Raw genomic sequence first — 26,511 nt, 5'->3', positions numbered from 1 at the left:
CCCTCTTCCTCTGACCTGTGGAGTTTAAACTGCTACATCAAGGGGTGGTAGAGACAATGCTCTGCCTCTCTGAATGAGTGGTGAAATACCTGCCCTGCTAAGACTGCTTTAATGTGTGGCTCCAACTGCTACCTCTGCTCCTTTAGATGGGCTCTATAGTTAGTGGACCCAAACTGCGAGATCACGTTGTCCTTCTGAAATGAAACTTAGTTTCTGCCTCCCTCATGCCAGTTGTTATATATGGTTTGCAACTGTGCTGAGTAAAAGAAAGTCAACACTTTTTCTGTGCTTGTTCAGTGTAGTAAGACCGAACTTCTGTAACACTAGATTGTTGACAACATGGACTTTCAGTTTCTGTTGCTGCCATTTTGATTCTATGGCAGGACCGGGTGCAAGGATTACGCTTCATCTTTCTTCTTTTATTAACAGCAGCCATAACTTAAAAGTTATCAGACTTCATTTCCCATAAACCCAAAGGAAAAAGTTACAGTTAACAAATGTTAACGTTCAATCAGATGATGCAACGACCCTTCTGTAGTCCCACAGCGCTGTTGCTGCCTTCTCTTTCTTGGATGCTCAGTAGCAGAGTTCAGATATTAGGTATCAATTTTACGATGTCTTCTAGTAATGAGCAAGTGAGTTTCTTGTGTCTATGGGTTGGAGTAGAAAATAATAAATTGGCAATGAATTTATATACCAAATAAACTGATAGAAACACTCTACTTTATTTCCAAAGCAGTCACCCAAGGGCCTTAAAAGAAAATCTTCCCGATGGTCAATTCCTTATAATACGCAGGAATTGCACTTCAGAGCAGGATTATTTCCAAAATGTAGAAATTCTTTGCGACAAACTTATGAAGAGAGGCTAGCTCAGGAAATTGCTCAAGAATGCATTGAAGAGAGCATGGTTTACTCCTAGAGAACTTCTACTAACTCCAAAAGAAAGAGCACAAGAAGTTCCACTAACGTGTGTTGGCCTTCTCCCCTAGCGCTAATAAGATCAAAATTATTAATTCCAACATGAAATTAATTAAAGACACTTGCGTGCCAAGACCTCTACTTGCATTTAAGAAGAATAGGAATTTACGCCAATATTTGGTCCGCACACAGTGTATAAAGAGAACTTCCCTACCAAAGAGAATATTAGGGTTACCAGCCCCAAAGGGACATTATAAATGGACAGAATGCAAACAGTAAAGAGGTACAGGTTAATGGACAGATATGGTAATTAAAAAAAAAATCTAATTGCAACACCAAAAAAGTGGTGTATTATGTACGATGTCCATGTAATTTATATTATATAGGGCAAACCATCCAACACGTTAAATAAAGAATACTACAACATGTCTCATATACGATGCAAAACACAGGGAGCTCCATTAATTCAACATTATAGTGAAACCGAACACACAGAAAATGTTATGAAATGGGAAGTATTATACGTGCTTTCAAAGTGTGTTAAAAAGGCCCATATAAGTAATGTGGTTTTAAAAACAGAGGCAAGTTTGATTTCGAGATTTGTTACCTCACTGAATGGATTAAATGAGTATGATACCGTTTGGGTTTTATTGGATATGTAAGAGTTCATGATAACCATGTGGGTTTAAGAGCTGACCAATAGATGCTTTAGTAATTAAGACAAGGTACTGCCAGGAGGCAGGATTATATATGTTTCTTGAGTAAAACTGCTGTCTTTTTTGTAAATTATTTTTGTGAATATTTGGATATAAGCGTTTGAGCTTTATTTGCAATACATGGTATGCCCAGTTCCTTCTGCCCCCTCTTCCTTTTTGTAGCCATCCGCTTTATTACGTAGTTCCAGGCCATTTAAATTAGTACCGACATTCTGGGTCGACCCCACATGATTAGAATATGGGAAATAACTGGTGCAGTTGGGAGTGATCAGGCCTCTAGAGGAAGGAGCAAAGATGCATATGACATACCCGACAGTGAAAGAGAGATTGCAGTCAAGTACGCTTCCAGCTGGACGTACGAGGAGATTTCAGCGCGGGTCAGACACTGCTGCTTTCCCCGCAGCAGAAGACGAAGCAATGTGATTACAGGAGATCGTATTATGACTCCATCGCGACTCTACGTTACCCGAGCAGTGAGTACATTATATAAAGGATGGGTTGCATAGTAAGGAACCCGAAGTAACTATTCAGGGGATTAGGGACTTATTAAAAATTGTTTGTGGTTATTGCATAGGTCCTCGCATGCTGGGGTGATATGATGAGGAGCGGTTTTACACGATCAGTAACCATACCCTACAGAAAGGTGCGATACATGTGAGTTTTTCCTAAGTGTTTTTTCATCACAAGTCCCACCATTTGTTCACTGGAAGCAGGCTTAGAAAGGGGAGTAATTAAGCTTCCTTTTTCACAGAGGGCACAATAGACTGAGCTACATACAAAATAAATTATAAGAACATAACAATACAACACATGGCATGTGGAGGTGTTTGGTTCATGTTTGAAAATAAGGGATAAAGTCATCACCTGTCTAGTTTGGTCTTTTTGATATAAGAGTGTGTATATAATGAAAATTATTTTAACAATAAGATGTATTTGTTAGACCTGTATTTGTAATGGGCCTTTTGTGTGTTTTTACTTTAAGTGAAGTGAAACATGCTCCTTATGGGTCCTGAAGAGGCCAGAAGTAAATAGGCCGAAACGCGTCAACAACATAATATCAGGAATCCTCATAAATTACAGATTTATGGATGGTGGTGGTCAATAAATCGTTCTACAGTGTAAATAATTACAGTTGACTGGGTTAAATGAAGTTTGTTTAATCGACTACCTTGCATAGACAGACCTGGACTTTGCGAGATATTTATGGATAATGACAGTCAAGTAACTAGGAGATAAGGAATACGTACAGAATGTATTTTGTTTTTAGAGACTATAGGAACAAATAAAGGAAATTATAAATACTAGGACAAAAATAATTGATGTCTTATTGGTCCAAATAATGTGTGTTTATTGATCTCTTGAGAGTCAATATAGTTTTTTTTTTTTTTAAGAGTTGATACTCCCCGTCTGCAGTTGTGGGAAGAAAGAAGAGGCAACAATAGCATTGTGGGACTATAGAAGGGTCATGGCATCATATGATGGGGCATTAACATTTGTAGAACTGTGACCTTTTCCCGTGGATTTATTGCAAATTAAGTCTGTTAAGTTTTAAGTTATGGCTGCTGTAAAAAAATTAAGAAAGATGAAACGGAAACCTTGTGTCCCTAAGAGAACTGAAACTTTCCATTACACTAGCTAGGTAATTTTTAATTCTTCCATAAAACTTTCTCTGGTTTCTGCACCAGTCTAACCTGATAATATTATTTCACAAAAGCTGCTGTTTTTATGCCAGACAAGATTTCAAAGCCCTTCGCATCTACTGACATCTGACAACTGGGGGAATATAGTTTACGCTGTAAATGAGATATGCACAGAACTGGGGCTCAAAATATTTAGGGTCACTGATTAAGTTGACTGGCTGGGCAGCAATATACAGAACTTCTCAAACAGGGCGCCCATCACAAATATGTCAGTGGCCAAATGGAGAACAAACACTTCATGCCTACAGAATCACAAAATACCTACATTTATGCCAGAGTATGTAGAGGGTTCCCCCAAGGAGTAATAACATCCGAGCGGAGTAGCCGGAAGTGGTAGAGGATTTCAACATCTAAATGGTTCTCAAGAATGGTTCCCTACTAAATTGGCACTGAAAGATTATCAAATCTGTGACAATGCAAGGCAAAAGGTTTCCGGGCTCCCAATCCATCTTCATCACCATTGCACCTGTTGAACTAGAGGGGCTAAAATCATGTGGAAATATGTCAAGGATGATTATACTTCTTGAAGTAAGTCAACATAATAGTAGCTGTTTACCTTGATTACACTCAGGCCGCCAAGCTGAAGTGCAGATCATTGTTCAAGGTGAAGACGCAGCTAAGGTATCTGAAACTGAACTAAATGCTCTAGTTTCTGGCCAGGCGGAACTTGATAGTGGACGACAAAAAGCAATATTTCACGGACCACAGAATGCTGTGAGGTTGAGTGAATGGATGATTGCCAATAGTGGCAAAAGAGGGAAGATCAGGAGGTTTCAGAAACCAACCTGATGACAGAAGGAAGTCTAAGGGGTGGACAGTCATCAAAGTGAGTTCCCTGCTACATGTGAGCCTCCAAACCATCCACTGTGACTCTGACACATACACCAAAGCATCATCAGCATCTTCTGGAACTGCTGAACATTGTACTTTTACAGATCCCATAAGTACAATGATGCTGAATAACTGTGATGGTGAACAGAGAGGGGATGGTAGATGCTGAGTGTGCACCCATCTGACTTGTTGCGTAGTGACAAGATTGATTTGGTCTCCTACATTGTAGTACACTCACTCCAAACACAGCTCAGCCCAATCGGGGGATTGGATAGCAAGGTAGGTAATCTTATCTATTTAACTATATGTAGGGTTTATTCCACAGCACCCACCAGCGGGATGTTTCCCACAAAGTCCCGCTCTACGAATTGGAGTAGGGCATCTGATGACGATGCAAACTGCATCAACAGCAAATTGTTGGTGTTACAGCTTAGTGAGGAAGTTGGAATAATAGCCCATCAACGGGGGTTGTTTTGATGGTTCTCTTTTGGTTTTGTTTCATACTGTTAGTCTTCTTCTACCCCTCTGCCCATTGCTTCCTCCCATCCTGGCATGGGCAAGTTCCATCATTCTGTTTTTCTACTTTGAATTATTGATTCCGATTTGGTGGTTCATGAGTACCCAAGGGTGGCCTATCGTCATTGGAAATAAGATATCCTGTAAGATACTCAATCTGGATTCACCCTATGCGTCAAAAAGGTGCAACATACAAGAAAATGCAGTGGTGAAAGAAAAGGAATCAGCCCCTGCTTATTCAACAGACAGGAATTACCATGATGTCAATTAACTACTGTTTTTTTTTTTTTTGGCAAGGAAAGCAACAGGAATGGTTTGTGGCCATATGAACTGCGACCGAGTCCGGACATACCTGTAGCACTGCTGTGCTTATTTTGCCTCCCTGTAAGAAATACACTTATAAGCAGAGGAAGCCCCTACCCTCTGAAGGAGATGGAATCAGCAGTACTGCAAGTCTCACTCCTCCAATGATAAGGAGGCAATAATGTGGATGAGGCCTGGGGTCCCATCTGAAGCCACAAATATGTGCACTGACAAAATGGGGAGGTATAGATTTGTAATTGATTGCCTGAACAGTAATTCTTTGTCTCTCGACGTGAAAGTACCTAATGTACTTCCTGCAGTTTCTAGAAAAACTGGACTAGTCCAGTGATGGGCTGGGTGCTTGACCATGCTGTGGCGGAGGTGACTTCAACTTATACCTAGATAGTTCCAGCCTCTTTTCAAGACATGCGGCCAGTACCAGAATCACACTGGACCCCTCAAGGCAGGGCAGCAAGTTTTGCAATGCACACCATATAACAAGACACACTCCCAATGACAGGACATTCGCCCGTTATAACCCTACACATACGCTGCATACAAGACTGGATATTTTTACAAGGGTCAAGCTTCAGCCATGGAGTGGGAAAAGTACAGTCCCGAAGAATACTCAATCTAGCCATAAACTGTGGTTGATAACACCGTCTAGAATCACACCAGTGGTGTGGATCACTACTTAGTGCCTTCAGACAGCTGTGCTCTCTGATGCTTTTGGGGGCACCCTTGGTGACACTATTCAGTACTTCAACAAAAATCTGGGTTTTACACGTAAAGTGTGGACTCAGAGTTAGGTATTCTAGTTGGAGTTTTAAGAATCCTGTAATGAGTCAGTTTGAGGCTCCCATTAGGCCACACTGAGAGCTAGCTCAGACCACACATAAAAACATAATTCATTGTATGAAGATCAAACTTATATCAAATCCCACATTAGACACTGAACACTTAACAGAGAATGACAAATGTGCATGTGGTGGTAAGGTTTTTGGTGTTTGTCTATCATTCGTATGCTGCCACTTGAGGGGAAAAAGTGCAGAGAATATTATTATAACTACTATGAAGCCAAGCCGCCAAGAGAAAGTTGACTGCACTGCTCAGAGAGCAGAGGATAACTCTCTGGCCCACTCAAAGGGAGGGACCAGCCAGGTATTTGTTAGGTAGCCTATATGAAGTACAATATGCAAAGCTCACCCAGCCAATCTTGGAGAGTTTTGGATGACATGCACATTCTTTGAATGGCAACTAATGGATGCATTAGATGCAACTCTCACAGTCCGAGAGGTCAGCACAACCATAAAATTGGTCAGGGGTTAAGAGCCCACCCTCTGATACAATCTGATGTGAGTTCTACAACACCTTTAAAAGCTTGCTAACACCTAGACTTGTACAATCATATACACATGCGGATTCAACTGGGAGGCTTCACTCGTATTCCACCAAAGTGATTTTGCAGCTGTGCAAAAGGCTGGTAGGCATTCAGACATATCTTTTTATCACCCAATCTCAATGCTGAATATGGACTTGAAATATTGATAGAATTTCTAACCTAGTCCATTCTAATCAAATGGGGTATTTTTCCAGGCAAGAATGTGCGTCCAATCTCAATGGCCCATTTCTTCTGATAGTTGGACTACTGACCAGTGCCCCTTCTCATTACTTACCTCCTCCCCCCCAACCCCCCCAGGCATGGAAAAGCCATTTGACATGCTGAGATGGGACTACCTGCACAAAGTCGTACGTGTGATGAATTTGATTTTTCCTAGAGTGAACACCTGTTGCTGCCAGAACCCCGTTTACTTGATGACCCACTACAGCCATAAACACTCAACTCATTGGTATTCCCCAACTCGTTCTCTTGACAGTGGCTATGATGCTTCTGTGTCTGGGTAGGGGTTTTGGGCAACAGATAAAAGACATATTGGAATACCACAACATGCCTCTATAATGCCTACTTTTCACTTTTTGTACATTTCTGCTACTTAACTATCGTGGTCCATATGTATACCTATGTATTTAACTGTTTCTTGTACTTTCATGAAGATGATTAAATAAAACCAAAATCAAAATAGCTTTCTTAAAAAAAAAAAAAAAGACAACTAAGGACTTTTGTTAGGGTATGCAAGTTGGCGATTGGCGTTAGTGGTCCAATTTTTTTTTTTTGTGCTTTTTAAAATATTTTTATTGAATTTTCAGTACAAATCTGCTTTCCATAATTTTCCATTTACAATGTCAGGATTTGGGTGATCTGATATAAAATATACATTCAAAACAAACAATAAAAAAAAAAACTTAACTTAGGTCTTCTTATAATGCTCAGAAAATATTGGTCTGCTGTACCTGGGCGATAGGTCTTGCAGTGTAGTGTTGGTTGCCATGTAATCAACAGCTTGGTTATGCTCTTTCCTGCTAGTGTATGATTTGTTTGTGGTGGTGGGGGGTTCCGGTCTAGTGTCGGTTTGTGGCATATGCTGCAGTAGTACTTATTATTCATATTCTAATTGTTTACTCATCTCTTGCTAGTCGCTGTAGGTTGCAGCAGATTGAGGGTGTGGGAATGGAAGCACTCTCGAGCCTTATGATATATCTCGTCCGGCTTGCTTGGTCATGTTAGAGGTGATCGGGTGCCAGCCTATTTATCTCAAAGCGGTCACTTAGTCGAGTTCATGGCGGCCTCTCATCATTCTTGGCCTCTAATCTGCTTACTAACGTTTCCCAGGCTTCACATCCTGTGTGTTGTTGGCCCTCCCTTGCTAATTTTTGTAATACCAGAGATTCTGTGCAGGTCCATCGCAATGTCATGTTGTGCCAGGTTTTCAAATCTGGTGCTATGGACGCTTTCCAATTCATAGCTATCAATCTTTTGTACATCACATATGCTAGGTCTGCGAACTTATGTAGGTGCCAATGTTTCTTTTCTCTCGGTCTCAGCCCTAACAGGCAGGATTTAGGATCCACTGTGAGCGCCAGCCCCGTCAACTCTGAAACCTCTTCTACTACTCCACTCCCTGTACACCCGAGCACATTCCCAGACCATATGATAAAAATGTGCCAGTGAGGCGTTACATCTAGGGCAAGCTGGGTCTGAGCCGGGGAACATGCGTTTAATCCTAGCTGGTGAAAGGTACGTTTGGTGTGTGTAGTTGAATTGTGTGCAGCGGAATCTGGGATTTCTCGATACCCCCCATGTGTGGTGTAAAACGTTCGGACAGTCCTCTTGCGATATTGGGTTTGGCAGGACTGTGTTCCATCTTTCCCTTACATTCTCCAGGTTAGGTTCGGGGAGTTTATTCAGGGTTTTATATAAGTTCGACACTACCTTTATTTGATTGTCATATTGCAGCATGTGGTGCAGTGACGTCAGTTTCCCTTCCTCAAAGCAGTCTCCTGCTGACAATATGCCCGCCTCTGCCCAAGCCGTTAGCGAGTGCGTCCTAGCCGCGTTGGTCCATCCAGGAATCAGTCCCAGTGGGATGGGCGGCGAATAGGGGAGCGCTGTGTGACCATTTTGTATATATCTCTTCCAGCATGAATGTGCCACTAGCATTAACGGATTGTCAGACGCCCCTTTCAGTGTTTTATTTGTTAGCCATGTGATCAGAGGTTCTCCGTGTAGACTCGCCAGCACCCAAGCAGATTCCGCCTGTGTGGGTCTATGTATCCAATTCAGTATCCACTGTAACTGTGCAGCAGCGTAATAAAGTTCAAAATTGGGGGCGCCCAGGCCGCCCGCATTTACTGGGCGCTGCAATGTGGTGAGTGCGACGCGCGCTCTGCCCCCTCCCCATATAAGTTGCAACAGGATTGCGTTCAAGTCACGAAAGAAACTCTTGGGGACCGGGAGTGGCAGTGCTGCGAACAGCCGGGGTAATAACAGCATGTTTGCTACCGCCACGCTGCGCAGGGGTGACAATGGTAGTTTACTCCAGAATCGCAGCAACCCTTTCATAGAGGCCAGTGCTCTCCCCAGGTTTCCATCTCTAAGTTCTTCAGTTCTATGATATATATGGACCCCCAAATATTTGAACGTGTCAAAACACCATTTCAGGCGCCCTGCTGGGGCCGTTTCTTTTCTCGACGGGGACCATATGGTTAATGGGAACACACACAATTATCCCCAATTTACCACCAAGCCCGATATCTCCCCGTATTCAGTCAAGAGTGAGATTGCTAAGGGTATCATCTCGCTACCTTTCCGCACGTGTATTAGGGCGTTGTCTGCATATAATGATATAACGTGGTGTAGCCCATTCCTGATTATTCCCCAATTATCTTCCACGGCCCGTATTCGAGTCGCTAGTGGTTCCATCGCTATAGCGAACAACAAGGGAGATAGGGGGCATCCCTGCCTGGTGCCTCTAGCAATCGGGAAGCTATCAGATATGACCCCTCCTGTTTTCACCCGAGCTTGTGTGTTGGCGTATAATGTCTGTACCCACTGTATGTAATTAGGGCGATTCCCATTTTCCGCATGGTGCCGAACCAAAAGTCCCACCCCAGTGTGTCAAATGCTTTCTCAATATCTAGCGAAAGGACCATTTCATCATAGGCATCCGGGGGGGTGCCTCCCATTACACTCAGCAATCTGCGGATGTTTAAAAAAGTATTACGTTTTGGGATTAATCCATTTTGGTCGTCGTGTATCAAACTGTGTATGTGTATTTTGCCTAGGATTTTACAGTCGAGATTTAGGAGTAAGAGTGGTCTATAGGATTTAACATCTGTGGGATTGCGTCCTTGCTAAGGAAGGACCACTATCATTGCCTCTCTCTGTGTGGGGGGCAATGTCTTACGGCTCCATGCCTCCTCGAACATTTTCAGCAGTTGAGGCTTTAAGTGTTTTGAATACATCGCGTAATATTCTATAGGGAGGGCGTCTATACCTGGCGCTTTGTTCCTGGGCATCTGTGCTAATGCTCAGTCCAGTCCCTCCCCACCCAGAGGGGCCTCCAACATCTCCCTGTCTGCCTGTGACAATTGCGCCAAGGGGGATCCTGCAAGAAAGGATTCAAGTTGTACAGCCGTGCATACTGTGCATTTGGTATACAGGTGCGTGTAGTATTCCCTAAACGCCCTGTTTATCTCTTCTTGCGTGGTGGCCATTTTACCGTCGTCTAGTTTTATAGTATCTATGGGAGACTGCTGATGGTTCTCCCGAAGGAGCCATGCCAGCAGCCTGCCCAATCTATCCCCCTCCGATTGTAGGCGCATTAAATTATATTTGTGGTCGTGTCGGTGGAGGCGAGAATCTGCTTCATTATATTTTAAGCGCGCCTCTTTTAGCACTGTATTGGGTGTCTCCTTTCGTGCCACTAGTGTTTCCATTGTTCTCAGTTCCTTTTCCAATTTACTAATCTCTGCGTGAAGGGCACGTCTCACTCCCTAAGTGGACGATATACAATGCCCTCTGACAACCGCCTTGTGTGCTTCCCACTCTACTGCTCTTGTGTCTGTGGAGTCTTTATTAATTTCCCAGTACTGTCTCAGTGTCGTGTTCAGACCCTCTGCGAATGCCTGGTCCTGGAGAGCTTCCACTTGTAATCGCCAAGTAGGGATCACCGAGCATCTCCTACTCCAATTTAGTGTCAATCTAAGCGGCGAATGATCCGACAGTGTCTTGGCCAGGTATTCTGTACCATTGGTCAGTGCGCATATGTCCAGGGTCCACCATTTTATATCTATTCTAGTGTGCACTTTATGGGGTATTGAGTAAAATGAATACTCCCTCTGTTGGGGATGTTTCATGCGCCATAGGTCATAGAGTCTCATGTCTCCCGCCCATGTCAACAAGGGGCACCTGGTATTTCTATTTGTTGATCCTTTCGGGGGGGGGGGGTGTTTGATCTGTCTAACACTGCGTTCAGTATGCTGTTGAAGTCGCCCCCCCAGATGGCTGGGGCTGCAGAGTTTACTAGTAATGCTGGGGTAAGCATGCCCAGGAATTCCGCTAATGCATTGTTGGGGGCATAAATCCCTATTATAGATAATTGTCTCCCGTCTAATTGCCCCTCTATTGCCACATATCTTCCCCCTTGATCTATCCTATGCGAGGTTTGGGCAAATGGGACGCCACCAGCTATCCATATCAACACTCCTCTAGGGAAGGCTGAGTATGTTGTGCCTGTTATCTGCCCACCCCATTTCCAGCGAATCTCCTGTAAATCAGGCTCCAGTAGGTGTGTTTCTTGTAGAAAAGCGATATGTACTCTCTGGCGTCTGAGACGTGCATATACCCGAGCTCTTTTACTTGGCGCACCCAGTCCTCTCACATTCCACATGACTATTTCATAATGGTGTGTATTGAGATTTGCGTGCGGAGTCATGTAGTGTTGTATGATGTCCCTATATGAAACCAGCTCCGGGTTACAATGCCAGTCCGGGCCCACCATCCTCACCAAATAAATAATTAAGGCTAACAACCGCAGCAGTGTTCTCTGTGTTCTGAGTGAGTTGACCTATTGTATACAACTTAACTGTCTCCCCCCCTCCTCCCGCCCAAACTAGTTCCCTCACACGACTACAAACACGTAGTAAACTACACAACACACTCCTACTTAAGAAAACCTCTATCCGTGCGAATACCTGTAGGGGAGCTATTTTGGCAACCTGATGTGGCTCGAATATGGGGCTCACATCCTTCCACAGACATGGTCTGTGCAAATATATGGGCGCTCCCGGAGTGTTAGCCCCCCCCCGGCCCACATGCACAGTAATATTGGCAATGTTCACAGTGAAGAGGAATGTATTGTTCAAAAGATACTCGTGGGTGGCAACGGCGTCCTACGAGTTGATTCCTGCATCGCCCAACCTTGCCTCCCATCCGCTTGTCACACAGTTCGGGTGGGGAAGCGGTCTAGCTGCTTACATTCACAGTGCATCTGCAGATCTGGGGGTGAGCTTTGGGCCCCTGAGCACTTCTGTTATTGTGGAGTCCTAGCTAGCCGAGTCGGAGTCCGAGCTGGCCGTGGGGGCCGCCCGGAGTGTCTCAAAGGAGTTTTGCGTGTGCAGGGGAGTTTCTTTCAGTACTTTTGCCCTTTCTTCTGCTGCCTGTTTTTCCGTGGGTTGACCCTTGGGGCATCTCCTGGTGCGCTTCCTCGATGAGGAGGTTAGCCATTCCTCTCCTTCATTCATTCCCTCTTGGGATTGTGCGATGCCTTTGGCATGCAACCACGTCCAGGCATCTTCAGGGGAGGTGAATATGTGGGTGCGCTCTTCTGATATTACTCTCAATTTAGCAGGGAAAAGAAGGGCATATTTAATGTTGTGCTCGCGGAGGCGTTGTTTGATTTTTACATAAGAGTTACGTTGTTTCTGTACCTCTTGTGTGAAGTCTGGGTAGGCATTAACCACTGAGTCTTCGTGTCGGAATGGGCCTTTGCTGCGGAATTGCTGTAATATTAAATCTCGATCTCTGTAGTTTAAAAATCTTGCTATCAGTGGTCTAGGTGGTTGACCCGGGGACAGCGCCTCCCCGGGACTCTGTGCGCCCTTTCCACAGAAAAGAACTTCGATGGGGACCCATTTAGTACTTCTTTGATTAGCCATTGCTCTAAGAATATTTCAGAGCTCTGTTCTGGTAATTTCTCAGGAAACCCTAGGAAGCGAACGTTATTGCGCCAGGATCTGCTTTCTGCTTCCTCAGCGCGTCGCCACAGGATCTTCACCTCTGCATCCAGACGTTGGATTTGTTTTTGGTTATCCGAGACTATAGGATTCGTCGCGTTTAGCACATCTTCCGTCGACTTCACTCTCTCCGCCAGGTTGCGATGGTCCTCTCTAAGTAGATTCAGATCTTGTGATACTGTGTCTATTCTAAGTTCCAGAGAGGATTTAGTGTCCCTGATTGCCTGTAACACTTTTTCAAATTGTGTAGAGTGTATTTAGAGTGTGCTTTCCAGCGACTGTAGGGTTGGAATTAGCTGTTGGTCGCTCTGTGCCGGTCCCGGCGCATTTCGTTCTTGATTTTTGGCAGATTTAGACTTCCCAGCCATGTTGCGTGTCCGTTGGGCAGCTATCGCGATGTAGGGCAGCGTTGTTATGTGCTGCTTGGTCGTCAGAATTCGCTGGTGGCGCGGGCGCACTCCTCGGTGTGTGATTCCCTGCTGTGGCTCCGCTGAGCTTGCCTGCGACTCCCCTCGGTCGAGCCGGACAGCGACGGCGCAGGTAGAGGGCAAATGGGTGGTAAACACTACCACTGGTAGTTAAATGCCCTGGGGCAGGAGTGCGTCTCCTCCTTCAATGTGCCGAGCCACCGCCAGCAAAATGAGATTCGGGCCACCCGGGTGACCTCCGCCGACCCACCACAGACACCGCTTCCGCATGTGTATGTGGCCTCTGACAGAGACGGGGGAGGGAGGCCGGGCGGGGCGGCCAGCAGATAAAAGATGCCCGAACAACCCCCCCACCAGTCCAGTGTTGTTGTTGCCCCCGCTCCGCGGGGGGGAAGGAGTTCGATTTTAAATGGTGTAGAGGGAGTTGTCCTTTGGTCGCGTGGGCGTCACCACAGGGCCCGGGTGAGCGCTCGTTAGTCCGGAGCAGCTCCTCTCTGACTGTACCGCGACCTCACCGCTGCTCCAGGCAGGAGATCTAGGCAGTGGAGCGGCGCGCAGCTCCCGGCCGCGGCACATCAACTCCCCCGCTCCTTCTCCCCAGACGCAGGGGCGTCCCACCCGCGGTGGAGAGCAGAGTCAACCGCGGCAGCCGCCGCTGTCCTATGGAGGGGGGGAGGGGGTGAGACGGGGGAAGCCGTGCGTTAATGCTGTCCCCCCCAATGAGATCCCCCCTCTGTATCATCCCCCTCACCTCGCGCCGCTGCCCGCCGATCGCAGATGCGTGTAGCCCAGCGCCGCCTCCGCCTGAAATCGAGTGATGTCACGGCCTCTGGCTGCCTCGCGGCACACGACCGGTCCTGGCTCCTCCGTCCTCCCACACTATGCCACTCGGTTCTTCAGCGGCACGACTGCTTCCAGGACTTGAGTGCAGTGTTTTAGGCGCTGAGTTCCACTCCGGGAGCGCCCTGCAGGATAATTACCGTAAGCCAGAGTCGGAGCTCACGGATTAAGCGTCCGACACTGCCGCCATTTTGGCTCCACCCCGCAGTCCAATGCTTAACCAACCTCCAACTAGCTGTAACAAAAAACAAACATGCATTAGCAATGATAATAGGTCTGGCTTTAAAGAAATGTTGTGCGGTAATGTGAAGCTGAATCTCTAGAGATGGATAGACTCCCTTCCTGAAGGATGCAGTCATTATGCTTCTCTTCAAGCCTGGCAAAGATCCTCTCCAATCTACGTCCTAATAACCATTGTCGTTGATTCATTTTGACACCAAAATCTTGGCAAAAGTATTGGCCTCCCACTTGTCGTTGCTATTGGACCAAATCATCTCCCGACTGCAGACAGAATTCATATGGGGGCATTCCTCTTCCCATAACTTACGGACCATTTTTGTGGTACTCCATAGGATTTCCCCTGGATTGCCCTCGGCGGTCGCTCTTCTTGATGCTGAGAAGGCCTTTGATTCTCCTGAATGGCCCTTTTTGCTTGCCACACTACTCAAGTTGGGCCTTCCTAACAGTTTTGCATCCCCGATTCAACTTTTATACACTCAACAGCGGGCCCACATTTGTGCCAATGGGTCCCTTACGGGCTCCTTTGCCTTGACAAGGGGGACCAAGCAGGGCTGCCCTCTATCACCTCTCCTATTCATCATGGCCATGGAACCACTGGTCTTACATCTTCAAGCGAAACACCTCCACCGTGGCTTGCAATTTTGTACAGGACCTCTCTTCTTCTCATTACACGCAGATGATATCCTGCTCTTTGTACGAAATTCCAGGGAGAACATGTGCTCCCTTATACAAGAAGTCATTCAATTCAGCCAGGTCTAAGGGTTCTGTATTAACTGGGGTAAGATGTAAATATTCCCTCTTACTGACTCCACAAAACAATTTATGTGCCCCTGCACGTTGCTGTGGAACCCAGGCCCCGTTCACTATCTAGGTATTTGGCTCCACAGAGACAAGGAGCAGATTACTCAGCTAAATTACGGCCCTGCTACAGACACCCTGGCCTCGCAGATTGAGAGGTGGTGCCGACTCCTGTCATCAATGGCAGGCCGCATAGCAATCATTAAAATGGCAATCCTCCAATACAGATCCCCCTCACTAATGCCTTTTTTGGCACCCTTAAAACCTTACTGCTACTGTTGATCGGGGAAAATTGCAGGCCCTGGGTGTGTTGGAGCACATTGGTGCTACCTTATGACAGGAGCGGATTTGGTGTCCCACATTTTCAGCTGTACTTTTTGGCTGCCCAATGTCAATAATGATATCGTTGGTTTCACCCTGACACCAGTCTCCCATACGCTATACCAGAGCATGATCAAGCAGACCCAGTTCCTCTAGCTTCTATCCTTCCGCAGGGTATCCCTTTGGACCACACTAACATACAACCCCTCTCCACCACTTGCTGGGCATGGCGGCAGCTCCCTCGTTTGCTTTGGGGTGACCTTCTCTACTCTTCAGCCATGTTGATGTCCAATAACCAATGGCTGCCACCCACACAGGATAAGCTGGTACAGCATACACTCTCTCGCCATGAACTTTACACATTTAGGGATCTTTTCCTGAGTGACATGCTCTCGCTAATGATGATAATAACTGATCCGCTAACGCTACGGTTCTGGATCACTTCGCTTTGAGATTCGTACACAGTTCTCTGCAAGCTCGGATCCCCTCCTATCCTTTTCCCACAGACAAATTCTCCCCTCTGACTGTGGTGATAGCTGACCCCAAAGATCGCCATCCGTTGTCTAAACTAGGTCACGCCTCAATGGCATTGGTTCCGACCTCCGATATCAAACTTAGGGAACACTGGGAGCTTGATGTGGGCAGGCCACTAACAAATAAAATATGGCATTTTTGTTGCACACAAACCAAATTGGTATCCCCTAAACATAAACACAAACTGGTACACTTCAAATTCCTCAGATGTACTTACCTCGCCCCACTTACCCTTGACAGGATAGATGTTACTCAATCCTCCCATTTCCCAAAGTGTAGGGCGCTGGACGCAGACTTCGCACACATGACCTGGAACTCCGGTCACATTGTAGAATACTGACGCTAACTATTTACGCAGCTATCTGCACTGACAGAGACCACCATCGAGCCTGCCCAACTAATGGCCTTGCTGGGCTATGTGGCTGAGCTACCCCCTGGGATCCATAGATTTACTGCTATAGCGATACTATTGGCCAGAAAGGAGATAGCCTTGCACTGAGACAGCAAACAATGCTCCTCTTTATCCAAATGGATTTGCAGCATGATACACTGCAATACTACCAGAGAGGTCTATGCATCATTCCCATAACCTCCAGGCACAGTGATATATGACAACCCCTTAGGAACTATTTAGCATTGCTGGATCCTTCCGATATAGACTAACACCACCAGACTGGGTCAACTGCTACCTGGGAATACCCTTGCCTACCACCCACTCTGGTAATGAAGTATAGCATCACACCCACATTTTATGTCTCCTGTCGCCTCCGATGATCCCACTTAAAACAAGCTACCTCCCCGCTCCTTTTGAATGGAATTACTAATGTATCTGATTCAGCACTGCCTTTTGTACATTGTACTATTGTTGATGTATATCTATCAGCTCCCATGCAAGAGTTGTAAGTGATTATTTGTTTGTGTTGTTCTCAAAAAATATAAACAAACTTTAAAAAAACAAAAACAAAAAAGAACAATAAACTAGCATGAGAACGGATATGCATTTGTGTGAAAGCAAAGAACTGTGGAATAATATTGATATAGGTTAAAAGGTTAGGTGACAGATAAACCTTCCAGCCAGACCTAAATATCCATGTAGACTGACTCCCAACTGTCCTGCTGCCAGTGAAAAACCCCATAAAATAACTAGTTACCTAGGGCACTTTAATAGCATTACAATGTCATGTGTGTGCCCCTGAAAGTTCAAGCTCAGGCAGCCAGGTGTATAAACAACAACATGATCACAACTATGTGGAGCGCAGCCACTTTTTTCTGTTATAAGAACTTCTGCCCAATCAAAACATGGACTCGTGGCTCTCAACACATGGGCAGAGCCAAAACCCCACCCTAGTAATGCTCACAACGCTGTTGGGCGAGAACTGTGCTGTCAAGCCAGATGACAGTCTAAATTCACAAAATAATTTGGAAATATATTCCTGAAGGTGCACATCAACATCTGACATAGATTTACCTATTTTGGGGAATTTGCAAAGTATTCCAGATGTGCTCCTGGAAAGACACAATTACAGTTTTCTGTGAATATTTGCATTTATAAGCAGTTACCATTAACAGTTGTGCATGTTGTACAATAAAACGTGTGCAGATAGTTTGTTTTCTCCTCATGGAAATATTTTCCACATGAAGAAAATGCTTTCTCTATAGCCCCACCAATTGTGAAGTTGTCACTCAACATTCTCACATAGGAGAGGGATTTGGCCCTGCTAAATAGATGTAAATCTGCAAATGCATCTACTGGGAAATGTGCATGGTAAGGTTTGAAAATACCCATAAATGTATAAGTCTGCAGGTGTTGACCAAATTTCCCTTTTACTCCAATCGTGAACCAACACTCCCGGCCCCAGTCAGCAGATTTCTACCTAGTACATAGTATTACACCATACTGTTCTTGTATTGCCAAGGAACAAAGGGATGGATGAGAGCAAATTTATCATTTGTAATTGCAGAGCTTAATTTCCACTCATAAAGCAAGTTCAACTTAAGTTTTGCAGACGCTTTTGTGAATCTTGCCCTTAAAGAGGAAAGCAGGCATATTGAAAGGTGCAAAACTAAAAACATGCCACAAGTAAGCAAGAGGAGTAGTCAACTGCAAATGTTAGCACATAGAGTCAGGAGGTGCACTGCATGCTTGATCTCTTCCCAACAGCACAATGTCATTTAGATGTTGTGATGTGACTGTTGGGCAAAGCCATATTTTCCGCTCAGTTTTTATTGCCTTTTCAGTGGTCTCCATTTCTCCAACTTTTTCACCCAACTTCAGAAATTACATCTGCATTGAAGAACAATGTGGTGTGATATACCCAGGAGGATTCAGAGAGAAATGGTCGCACCCTTGGTCAAGTACTGGAACAGAAGGAATGGTTGTACAATCATTGAATGTATGTTTATATCATTCTGTTTCACATTTCAGGGAAGGCTCCTCTTACACCTTCAGAGAGGATTTGGGCTAAATGTGAGTGCTTTAAAAGTGTATACTTGCCTGGTAATCGGTGCAACAACATCAAGGAGAAACAAGCATTTTCAATGCAATAGGTCTCGCATTTGCAAGAGTTAGAGCTACCTTGCCTCATAATTTGGTCCGTTCCTGCCACATAACTCAAAAAGAGTGGGGCCCTGGTCGAAGGTGCATAACAAAGGCTCACAAAAAAAAAAAAAAAATCAGTCCTACCCGGGCTTCACCCACAGAACTGGCTTATGCTATGTGCTACCGATCAGGGTGACAAATGAACAGTCAAAAGTGCTACATTTTTTGGTTCCCGGTCACAGAAAACAGTCCCGACACCAGTAGCAGGTTTCCAGTGGAGTTGCAGCAAGCCAGCTTCACAATACAATAGACATTTTTTGCTTTCAAAACACTTCTTGCAATATAAAATCATTATTTTGGCTCACTGCCCTGATGAGCCCCAACAGTACTAGCAAAGACACTGGCCAAACAGCAATAATGAAATACCACAGTGCATAAAATATATCCCAAAGATCCACAAAGTACTGGCCACAAGAAAATCTGCAGTGGCCTGTGATGCCTCTACTCTGGGTCACACAGAGCAATGGGCCGTAGGAGTTAACGATAACAGGGCCAGTTAAATACTTTCATAATAAACTATCGGTTGTGACTCCACAGCGAGCGCACCATCTGCCTCCTGCACAAGATTTCAGGCAGCAGTGCAGTCCTGCCAGCTTCATTTCAGATCCTCTTGGGTCCGGACAAGAGTAAAATCTGATCAGAATGTGGCTACAGATTCAAGTTTCAAAACACTGTGAGCCTTGTGAAAGGCAACGGAACTGCAGCAATGATTAACTCTGTCATAGAAGAGTGCATGCGATGTACCCAGTCCCTGTGCGCCAGGGTATTTCTGAACCCAACATGACAAGGACAGTGTGCAAACGGGGAGTACATTACAGAGTAAAGAAGATAGAGTCAAGCGAGAAGATGGGTGGTGGAGGTTGGGGAAGACAGGGAGTCAAAAACTCTGGGTGTGTATTAGAGCGACCAAACACAATTGAAATGACTGAATCGATAACAGTGTGACCATTGTGACGTAAGTGGTACAATACCTCCAATCAAGTTTGCGCTGCATGAAACTTCAAAGCGCCATGGCCTCCATGGAGTGCGAAGGGGAGAGACAAAATAAACAAGCATTTGCAATGCAACGGGTCTTGCATTTGCTCGAGTTAGAGCTATTAGCGTTGTAAACGCCTAACCAGACTTTACTTGCCACATAAATTGAAAGGAAAAAGAAACGAGCGTGATCGTGCTATGTAAAACGCAGCGCAATCGCGCTGCGTGGAAAATAAAAAGATAAAGTAGTGCAGAAACCAGGCTGAAAACATGGAGCCTCGTATGTTTTCAGTAGTTTACCGGTGCAGTGTAGGTGGGCTAAACACCGGAAAAGGCATGACGTATGCATGCCTTTCACTAATGAAAGCAAGCAGATTCTAAAAAGCAAGCACATGAACCAATGAAAGTGACAGGCGTGACATGGGTGTGGTTAGCACCCCAAAGAGAAATTACAACAGGGACAAAGCGCTTGTGTGCTCGACCCTAACAAGAAGGCTGTCAAATCACGAGTCATATGGGCCTCAGGAGCGCTTGAGAGGGAAGCATTGGGGAGGAGCACAACATCTGACCGGAATGAAAATGACTCAGCGGAAATTCCTGTAAGATCGTCAGCACGCGCAGAACGTGGTCTCTTTCTGTGCAGGTGAAGAGAACAGAGCTCTCAGGAGGCGTGTTTTGGGAGCGGGGCTTACTAAAGAATTCACCAAAAACGGAGTCAATGTCAGTCCCACCGTGAGTTGAGATATTGAGGCCTTGCAAACAATAGGCATCTTTGAGCCTCAGTCAGTGAAAGGCTCGAACACCGGGGACCGCATGCAGGCACACTCTGCGCAGAGCCCACAAAGAGCAAATGTAGGGCGAAGGAGAGACACAAAAGAAATAAAATACTTTTCCCACGCTGAGGTATATCAGTGATCATGCAGTAATCAATGTAACTGGGTCAGTCTTCAAGGTGGTAACAAAACCACCCCAAGGTGGGACAAACATAAAGCATTTACCAATGTCATCAAAGGATTTTTGAAAGGCAAGCCCACAAATGAGTGAAAGGGATGGACGTGAGGTGGTTGTGGGTAAAAGCGCACATAGATACCAACACGCCTGAAAAGCAGCGCTTGGGCGCTGCCATGATCGTCCTAAAAAGGAAACACTTTAAAATGTGTTTTAGATTTGTCATAATGATCCACGACTGATAGTTAAATTAAAAAAATACTAGAAAGCCATGTTAAAAATGAACACGCACGATTGTATATAAAAGTAAACAAGTAAAGGCCCATTCATGTATGTCTGAGTCTTTGCAGAATCTTAAAACATGAACAAATGGTCAGTATTATTCCTTGGGAAAGGTGACAACTGTACCACCACTGCAATAAAATTCCTTTGAGATCTCCTTCTTATCTGTTTCCAAATACTGACATGCATGACAGAACTTAAAAGAGTCCTCGCAGCAGCAAAGAGAACTGTTGACCAAAACCACTTCTACAGGCAACGCACTGTCTCATTTTACCACATCTACTGAGCTTGGCTGCCGTAGTAAAACCGAGAACGAATTGCTAGAAGATTAACCCATGGGGAGGAGTGCCCATTAGTCCTTGATTTCTTTCCCAGACCAGGTGGCATATAAGAGGTTTGAGGACAGGACAGAAAGCAGCGCATGTGTCCTGGGAACAAATGACACTAGTAATTCACAAGACGTGTATTTGTCTCCTGTTTCCCGAGCTGTTTCTGGAATCCTTTCCTTCATCTGAGATTGGCTTTCTGAGCAATAGCACCGCCTCCTTGCAGGAAGAGAAATTTTAAGTAGACCAAAGCAACAGCAAAGTGAGATGAGTTGAGGAGGGGCATGGTTTTAATGTGCATGTACTACGTACAGTGCTGTAAATGGAAAACCAGAGCTCTCACTGCTTATTATAAACTTCAGAATATCCAGCAAAACAATTTATCAGCGCATTCATTTTAGCGTGCTCTTAAATCATCATCCTGCAAAATTTGTACTTTTTTACAGCATGTTTAGTGGGAAACCGTATAATAAAACAAAGCGAAGCATACAAAGCACTCTAATAACGTGACCGATTTCACACTGTTTGCGCTGTGAGCATACAAAAGTAAAAATATTACAAGAAAAAAAAAAAACAGCGCGATCGCGCTGAAATTGAAAATGGAAAAAAAAGAGCGCAATTGCTCTATGTAAACGGCAGAGCAATCGCGCTGCGTGGAAAATAAAAAGATAAAGTAGTCCGGAAACCATGCTGAGAACACCGACCCTCGAATGGCTTCAGTAAGTTTACCGGCGCTGTGTAAGTGGGCTAAACCCTGGAAAAGGCATGACGTACGCAAGCCTTTCACAAATGAAAGCAAGAGGATTTTAAAAGGCAAGCTCATGAACCAATGAACGTGACTGACGTGACATGGGCGTGGTTAGAAGCCCAAAGAGAGATTACAGCCTGGGACAGAGCGCATCGCACTCGCCCATAAAAAGGAGTGTGCCCAAACTAAAGTATATGGTGCAATAATCCGTGTAACAAGGTCAGTCTACAAGGCGTAACAAAACAGCCTCAAGGCGGGAAAAGTGTCAAGCATTTACCAACAACATCAAGGGATTTTTGTAAGGCAAGCCCAGGAACAAAAGAAAGTGATGGGCATGAGATGGGCATTGTTAAAGCCCACAGGACAGATTAAAACACATCAAAAAGAAGCGCTAGCACGCTGCTATGCTATACCTTAAAAGGGTTCCTTCTAGAGATATTGGTTAGCACTGGTGTTTCGGATTTCCAAAGAAGATGCAACATTTGAATATATTTTTAGCAACACCAATAAGAAGAGTGGTTGCAATGATTGCTTTAAAGCAGCACTACGTTCTGCTCTTTCTGACATATTTAAGCACTATAAATAACAGTTGTTTGCTATTACCTATTTTAATGGTACTTAGTTTATTGATCTCCAACTGAGCTTAAGCTGAGCTGGCCATTTCAGGATCCGAGCCTGTGATCTGAAAATCACTGCATTTCTCTGACACAGGTGTTTATGTAAGTGAACAGTTCTGCTTGCAAGTTATTACCCGGGCTTTTCAGATGGAGGTAGACAAGTGGGACCCAACAGTTTCACGTAATAATGAGAAGCATAAGCAAGATGACTTACTCGTTTATCAATGCATAACATCGAATCAGAGAGAAATCTCATGTTTTAAGTTATTTTTCTACAGAAATGTGGTTGTCTATAATCAGATTCAATGCATATTTTTATTCTTAGTTAACCAATGGCAGTCCATTACGGACTAAATTTCAGGGAAAAAATTAAAGTAAAAGATGTGAAATCATTCAAGATGATGATATTAGCATAAAGATGGTCTTGGGCTCATAAGAACAGTTTTGAAATTGAGCACTGTTCTACCACAAACATCACACAACTATAATAAAAAAGCAACAGAACGAAAAGCGGCGTGGAACCTATCCAATCTGCTATACCGAGAGGATCCATACTGCGTCTTTGTTGATTCCAGCAACTTCAGCACCGGATTTATCTAAACAAAAGTATTATACTGTGGATATTGTCAACGCCAAAAGCTAACTCCAGTGACATCTGCAGTGCCACTGAGCCAGAATCAAGGATGACTAAAAAGATGATACTTGACACTGTCATTCACTAGGGCAAATGACATTTCTGAGGAATGCGTGGAAACGAAGGCTGAACAAAATTAGCTACTTGCTCAGTGTAAAGTGGTAATAAATGGTAAGGCAGCACTCCGAATATAACTCCAAGTATGTTTATTTCATTAAGACACCCCATCCATCAGCCACGGCTCAATCTCCAACTGCCACTTCAGTATTCCTTCATTCCACCCTCCGCGTTCCAAATTCTGTTTCCATGACAAATGGTTCCGTTCTTGGAATCATTTGTTAGGAACACCACACATCTCCCATATTTTAAACAAACACAAAACAACATTTTAGAAAAATACAATACCCAAATAACAGACTAAATTGTAAATGACTAAACATTAGAACAACCAAACCCAAATATGTGCTAATAATACAGTAAGACTAAATTTCAAGCCTATCAATTCAGGATATAATCTTTAAAATATTCAGGAGTAAATTTCGTCCTACTACTTTTCCTTTCTTCATACGAAACACCTCTCTCATAACAGTCAACACTACGTTTAGACCCAAATGATCATTTTGTCTCTATGTTTCCACTTTCACCTGAAGAAACCAAGTTTTTCTCCAGCAACTCTTTGACAGGAACCACTCTGTTCATATTCCATATTCTTCCATCTGACGTTTTAACTGCATTCCTAAATAATTTGATAATCTTCAAAAGGTCTAGTGTATTTTGACCAATCTGCACAACCAACTGGAGCTTTAATTTTTACATCACCCACTATTACGTCCATCTTACAAACTCTTTTCCTTATGTCATAATCCTGTTTCCTTTTGAGCATTAAACGTTCCTCTCTTCTTCTCCAGTCTGTTTCATACAAATTAAAATTATTCTTTACTCAATCCATCCATCCTGGACACAACTTGGTACTGGGCACTCTTCTTCTGAAAAGTTCAAACAGTGATTTACCAGCTGTCGTATGTGAACAGCGATAGGCAGTTATTCTGCTCAGAAGTTCTTTTCTCCAATCAATACCATTTCCTCTTGCCAGTTGTATGCTCTCTTTAATATACCTATTGAATCTTTCCACAGCACCATTTGTCTCAGGATGATAAACCGCAGATCTTTTGAACAAAATTGACGTTGGTTATCCGATAAGATTGATTTAGGAAAACCTTCTTCCCTAAAAATGTCTTCCACAAATAATTTCACACTGAAAGAAGAGATATCACTCACATTCTTAACCTCTTCCCATCTGGAATACAAATCTAGTAAAACAATTAGATATGGAGTCGAATGTTCATTTTATAAAGGACCATCAAAATATCAATTACCACTTCGTCCCACTGTTTGCTCTGTAAATTCCTACAAATCATGGGTACATTACGGGTTTTCAATATCTTGTCACTATGTGAACACTAAACACACTCCCGAACCATTCGTTCAAATCTCCAAATCCATGTCGGGCCACCAAAAATTGGCTCTCAAATTTTCTTTTGTTTTCACAATCCCAAGATGACCAACATGTGCTTGATTTATTATTTTCTTTCTCAAATTGAAAGGTGAAATTAACCTCGTACCTCTCAATAATATTGACCTATCTATAGCCAATTCTTCTTTTATCAACTTCCAAACTTTTTTCTAGATTAAGGAAATTCCCATTTTCCATTGCTTCAATAACCTTTCCCAACCCTGTATCTTCCTTCCGTGCATCTTTCTACTCTTGCTCAGTTATAGCTCCACAAGTAATTTCATCCACGTTACTGTTAATCTTGCAAACATCTTCCTCCATCACTAGTTCATTTCCACATTCCTCCCCAGTTTCATTAACATCAACTAATCTTGAAAGGCAATCTGCACTCACATTCAATGCACCAGGTAAATATACAACCTTGAACTTGAAGTCTTGTAGTTAAATTATCCATCTTGTTATCCTGGCAGAAATGCATTTCAAACCTTTGCTACCAAAAACTTCAACTAGTGGTTTATGATCAGATAATACCACAAAATCCGTTCCCCAAATGAAATGTCTACATTTTTTAAGAGCCCAGTAAATAGCTAAAGACTTTATTTCAATTACAGAATCGTTTTTCTCTGCCCCATTCAAAGTTTTTGACGCACACGCAATCAACATTTTCTTCCCTTTATCTTCTTGCATAAGCACAGCCCCCAAACCCTTCGCACTCGCATCAGTGACAATAAATGTTTGCCTGCCAGGTTTGAATGCTTGTAGACATGGTGCTCCCCCTAACTCTTCTTTTATTCTTAGAAATTCTTCTTCACACTGCAGATCCCACTTGAATTCTCTCTCATGTTCACCGATTTTCCTGCAAAATTCTTGATATACCTGCCATAATACTCAAACATACCAAGAAAGGAACTAACCTCCTCCTTAGTCTAAGGAGTGACCAACTTCTTGATAGTATTGACTAAGTCTGGTTTGGGTCTTACTCCATCACCTGAGATCAGATGTCCCAAGTATTCGACCTCAGCCAAACCAAAACGACATTTCTTTCTTTTAAGGGTGAGACCTGCCCGATTTAAACATTCCAAAACCATATTCACATGATCAAAATGTTCCTCTGCTGTGTCACCAAAAATCAAGACATCATCCTGATAGCATTTCACTCCCTTTAAGTGTTTCAGTACCTGGTTTATAACCCTTTGAAATACTGAAGCAGCTGAAACAAGACCAAAGGCATCCTTTTAAATTTAAACGCACCAAAAGGTGTTATAAATGCTGTAAGTTCTTGGGAACTCCACCTGGTGGTATGCAGATGCTAAATCTAGAGTGGAGAAATACTTTGCTCGTCCTATCATGGAAACTATTTCTTCTATATTCGGAAGAGGAAATGTGTCTACTACCACCTCTTTATTTAAGGCCCCAAGGTCCACACACAACCTAATATCTCCATCACTCTACTTTGTAACTAGTATGGGAGCCAACCATTCTGTAGCTCCAACCTCCTCAATCACACCTAACTTTTCTAGCCTCTTAAGTTCTGCCACCACTGGCTCTTGTAATGCCAATGGAATCCTCCTCACCTTTGCCACTACAGGTGACTGCATCTTTCTTCAACCTAATTTTATGCTAATACCCCTTGAGACAGCCCAAGCTATCTGAAAATTTTTGTACAAATTTCCTCTCATAATCACCTAATTCCTGGACTTGTACCTGTGGTTGTGCATTTGGGTTAAGTACACCACCTAATAACTTTTGATGTGTCCAACTAAGAAGATTGTCACCTTTGTTTGAGACATAGATCTTTCCTACAATATGCATTCCTTTTAACTCCAGATGCCCTTCAAAGAAGCCCAACATCTTAATAGGTTGTCCACCACAACCTCCAGGGCACACATCCATCTCCTTTAGTGTCCTGTTCTTTGTACCTATAGTATCAAAGCTCTGTTTCGAAATAATGGTCAACTGTGAACACGAATCAAAACGCATCAATAACTTGACACCTTCCACAAGAACAACTTCACTGGTATGTTCACTCCTATCTGATTGTACCTCAACTTGAAAAACTATTTCCCGTGAAACTTCCTTAAACATCTCT

The 26,511-nt window shown here is 43.8% G+C and overlaps 1 protein-coding gene across 3 annotated transcripts in view; it reads right to left on the bottom strand.

Annotated features, from left to right (window-relative positions):
• Positions 1 to 26,511, bottom strand: part of PARL (presenilin associated rhomboid like) — a 166,469-nt gene that overhangs the window by 114,492 nt on the left and 25,466 nt on the right. The window contains exon 2 of one of the 3 annotated variants that reach the window (XM_069213898.1): positions 13,799 to 14,122. The exons of the other annotated variants lie outside the window; for them this stretch is intronic. The gene's annotated coding sequence lies outside the window, so the exon portion shown is untranslated. The remainder of the gene's footprint in view (positions 1 to 13,798; positions 14,123 to 26,511) is intronic. 3 annotated transcript variants of the gene reach the window in all.

This window comes from Pleurodeles waltl, chromosome 11, assembly GCF_031143425.1.
Source record: "Pleurodeles waltl isolate 20211129_DDA chromosome 11, aPleWal1.hap1.20221129, whole genome shotgun sequence".
Taxonomy (NCBI): domain Eukaryota; kingdom Metazoa; phylum Chordata; class Amphibia; order Caudata; family Salamandridae; genus Pleurodeles; species Pleurodeles waltl.
The sequence above is the reverse complement of the archived record's forward strand: the minus strand, read 5'-3'. Positions and strand labels throughout refer to the sequence as shown.